Source organism: Limulus polyphemus, unplaced genomic scaffold, assembly GCF_000517525.1.
Source record: "Limulus polyphemus unplaced genomic scaffold, Limulus_polyphemus-2.1.2 Scaffold2043, whole genome shotgun sequence".
In the NCBI taxonomy this organism is placed as follows: Eukaryota; Metazoa; Arthropoda; class Merostomata; order Xiphosura; family Limulidae; genus Limulus; species Limulus polyphemus.
This window is the reverse complement of record NW_013667653.1, coordinates 189,680-194,338: the sequence shown is the minus strand read 5'-3', so window position 1 is coordinate 194,338 and position 4,659 is coordinate 189,680. Positions and strand designations below refer to the sequence as shown.

Below are 4,659 nucleotides of genomic sequence, written 5' to 3'. Positions count from 1 at the left end.
TGGGAAAAGAGTAGCCCAAGTGTTGGCGGTGGGTGGTGAAGACTAGCTGCCTTCCCTCTAGTCTTACACTGCTTAATTAGGGACGGCTTAGCGCAGATAGCCCTCGTGTAGCTTTGCACGAAATTAAAAAAACAAAAACAAACAATTCTTACCTTCGCTATACGAAATTCATCAATTATGTTAATGTTTATTCATTTTACGTTTCGTTTATTTTTTGAAACTCTTTTACTCGGGATATTCGGCACACTTAGCTTGCCCTCTCAATCCCTTTACTACAGTGAGAATAATAATTATAAATAAGTAGCCAGGAGCTTACTAGCTAATCAATCAAAGGAACGCTTTTCTTTCAAGTCTTCCTCAAAGTCAATACGTGGTCGACAGCAAGACAATGTTACCAACTGGTGGTCTGAGAGAATGTTTAAAGTTTGAGGTTTTTTTTAAAAAAGTAAAGAAATGATGTTAATACATTTTTTTTTCTAACGAAGTAAAGAAAACTATTCTATATAATAAACGTATATCTCTAAGTTTCATCTTTAGACACGAATTTCGTAATATATCAAAATCGTAATTTTCTACAGACATTGCATTTTGTGGTCGTAAATTTTGTGGTCGTAAATTTCCAAAAAGAACAAAAATGTCCTAAGCTGAAATTACGAGAAATTCTTGAGGGTGTTTTACTGTCGTTTTTTTTATAAAGTAATTATTCATTTTTCAAATGACAACCGAATTTAAAATAAAATAATTGCGTAGGCGAAAAATATTCACAATGTTGAAGAAAACGGATACGTTAGAACTTTTGTCAAAATGAAATACATTTACTTACGAATATGATAATAACGTTGCCCGAAACGTTGTTTTCATATTCGTCAATAAACGCGTTTTAATTTAATTAATGTTTCACCTTTTTTTTAAGCTGTAGTGAAAGTTCCAATTCTGTTTTCAACTTTGTTTTCACCGTACATTCAAGTTTATAACGAACTTGTATATCCTGAAAGTTTATCTTTTCTTTCCCATTTAACTATTCCAGAATCTCCCGTATCATTATACTCATCCAGATAATTCCAGATTCTGAGAGAAAACTAATGGCTCTGTCAACTGATTTTGACAGTCTTTGAATAATAAAAGAAAAAACGGTCACAGAGCTAGCGGAGGAAACGAGTCTTGTTCATTAATGAGCACGCCCTCGATAACGATTTCGTTCGTCGACTACGTTTTTCTATCATAAACACTCTATGTTTTGTATATATAACTTTAAATTATATGTTGTACTGAAGACTGCGAATTTTCCAAGCTAGAGATCGTAACTAATTCGGTTTATGCTCAAGTCTTTATTCATTCGACTATAGAAAACAGTTTCCTGTATCTTCCAAATAAATATGTATAGAAATTGTTGAGTGACTGTAAGAGAGTGCTATATTTAAAAGACATTAACTTTAAAAAAAGCAATTAACGTACTTACACAACGGATACTTTCCCGGGTAAATATATTCTATTCCTTTTTCAAATAACGTAGATGAAGAGATTTATTTTCAGAAGTGTCATGCAAGCTCTTAATTCTATAAAGGTAATTCATTTATTTTGTTTTCCAGTTTCTTTCATTGTTTATATTGCCATTATTTAGCCACAAGCTAGCCCTGTGAGTCCTAAAATATTTAAAGAAAGTCTACATTGCGTTCGTTATCTGAGCAGAGTGGAGACCTAGCTTGGCCTGGTGGTTAGGTCGCTCGACTCACAAGTTGCAGGTCGCGGGATTGAAACCCCATGTGAGCACACTAGTTCTTTCAGCCATGGGAGCGTTATAATGTGACGTTCAATCCAAATATTTGTTGATAAAGAGTTGTCGGTGGGTGTCGTTGACTAGACACCTTCCCTATAGTCTATCACTTCAAAATTAGGAACGTCTAGCGCAGATAACCCTCGAAATTCAGCAAACAAACTGAAGAGAATGAAGTATTTTAAACTTTTGTTATTCATGTTACGAAAGTCTCTTTGTTGCATATTACTAGTTGGGACTCACGACACCGAGTTAAATAAAAGGTAGGATTCTTCTACTTCAGCACAATAAGGAAAACCTTAGTGCTAAATTTAGTTATAAAACTAAGTGGCCTCAAAGTCACTCTGAAAAATATAACAAAATGCATTTTCAACGCTTTATTGTTGTCAAGCGCATCCGAAGGAAATGAGACGTGGTTAGTTTTCCGCTAGGGTAATCCACTTGCAGTTCTTTCGCTATTGCACTTTCTGTGGAATTCAATTTCCGACAACTCGGCTAAGAAAACGAATCCGCTAGGCACTAACATGTAATGAATTTGGAGATAAAACACTGGAGGAAAAAAACAAAATATTCACTTTATACATCGGCATCACATAGTTAATACAAAGAGCAGACGTCATTTTATCAAAAGAAAAGAAAAACACATAACCTATAAAATTTAAGATTACAGTAAAGATTGTGATATTCATCCCGTTGTCATTCCTAGTGAAGTACAGCCATTGGTGTTTGTTTTCTTCTTTATATTACATAGAGTTTACGAACTTACAACGGATTTATTAAATATATGTGTTATGTTGTACTGAAAGTAAACATCTAGTTTTCTATTTTAGGAAACGTTCAACGGGAACAGGAAAAAACTACCATCGTATTCATAACCTAAATAACGCGAATTAGGGCAGCTACATTTTGCCTCAAGCTAAATAGTGTTTACACAACGCCAATTTTATATTTATCGTAAGATAAATAAATGTTTCCATCATTTGTCAACAGATGGCAGACCTATTTGTTCTCGAGTGTTTTGCATTTTGTTTCTGAATTTCTTTAGATAAACGTGCTTACTTAGCATGATAAAATATTAATGATAAGAAGTAGAAAATTAGAAACAATGGAATTACGTTCCTTGTGAAATTTTCGGAACAAAGAATAATATAACAGTAATACACTCAAATATATTACATTTGAAAAATGTTTGGTGGAAATTTTCCAGATAACATAACACACAGTCGCGGCCATAGTTTAAAGCATACTTATGTTGACCAGTTTCCTGCTTCGTCACTTTTATAATTCAGAAACGGAAAGACATCTACCGGATGATTATAAAGAAAATTTCACAATTCAGTGCGTCATTTCTCACAAACAGTACAGCATAGTTGTCGTGTGTTGCCATCAGGGGTGCCACTGTTATTTCATTCGCATATTTCCAAACCTTTAAAAGAAAAAGAATCAAAACTAAATAAACCTTTATCAATACAATGAAAAAATTCATAACTCAATCGAATCTATAAATTATATAAAAATTTGCCCCGAATTCAAATCCAGTAAGGCATTAAATCTCTAGCATGACTCAGTATTTCTTTCAAATCAGTCATTATCCAGGAACTGGTTATTTTCCTCGCAACCTTGGTTCCGATTAACCTGTACTTCGTCTATCTATCCATCATCAGCTACATACCGTAACTTCAAGCCTTCGTGTTCTTCCCAGCAACATCCTGTCTCCAGGCTGCTACATTCACGGCTTTCCCGGACACCCTAAGACTACTGTATACAGCAGCCAAGCATGTTTATTAACTAACCGTGAACTGAAAACTATTACACCCCACATATGTATAGTCCGATCAAGCTACTTAACACTTCAACGGCCAGACAAAATCTTACCGTACCCTCTGAGAAGCCAAACATAAAAAAAAACAAAAAACGAGTGTGGGGCGAAGAAACATATCAGTTTCAAGCGCTCTGATTTATCTTACAGGCCTCTTTGTGGACTTTAAGCTTTAGAAAAATCCAAATAGCTATCAAGGATTGGATTGCAGATCATTCAACCAACATGAAAGTGACAAGGGTACAGAGACAGGTGAACTAGTGAAATATTGGTGCACCAAAGGACACAATGAATACCCTAGAGTGAATAACGTCTATGAAACGAACCGAAGCTAAATTATTGCAAAGCAAAGTAAACGTAAAATTGTAATGAAAGCAAACTTAGCTGAATATGCAGAAACGTCTGAATGCGTGTTTACAAATATGTTTAAAAATATATATTTTTTGATAAGTTTATGCTTTACACTGGAATATAAATGAAAATTAACTACTGTGCATGAAATATAATCAATAAATATCTTCCTTTAACGAACGTTCCCCGGTGAATCAGCGATAAGTTTACTGATTTCCAATGCTAAAATCTGGAGTTCAATTCCGGTGGACAGAACGCAGATGGTCTATTATGTGGCTTTGAGCTAAAACAAATCACGCATACACGCTTTAACAACCATCGCTTTGCATTTATATCATCAAAGTGTATTATATTTAATGTTCATTGGAGAAATATTATTCACAAAATATCCTTAATTGATTGAATATTTATAAGAATGTTTTTAAATTTTGATATGTTTTGCAGGAAACCACTCACCAGGAGGTAGTTCAAGTATTTCATCCTGCTTTGGTTTGATCTTCTTAAGCGCAGCACTGTTAGTCGTGGGGATAAACGGGTAAGAAGTATCTTTATATTTATTTACTTATTTCAGTTATATTTTGTTTCTTGAATCATGCAGTATCGCAAGATAGGGATATGGAATGAAATTATAATAGAAATATCGTCTGTGTTTGGAAAACATAATTCAGAACAAAAAAAGAAAAGCGTCATGTATGTATGTAGACATATATATATA

At 34.0% G+C, this 4,659-nt stretch overlaps 1 long non-coding RNA gene across 1 annotated transcript in view; it reads left to right on the top strand.

Moving 5' to 3' along the window:
- Positions 1 to 4,659, top strand: part of LOC106465762 — a 35,517-nt gene that overhangs the window by 21,345 nt on the left and 9,513 nt on the right. The window contains exon 3 of the long non-coding RNA XR_001291221.2: positions 4,389 to 4,479. This is a non-coding gene — a long non-coding RNA (uncharacterized LOC106465762). The remainder of the gene's footprint in view (positions 1 to 4,388; positions 4,480 to 4,659) is intronic.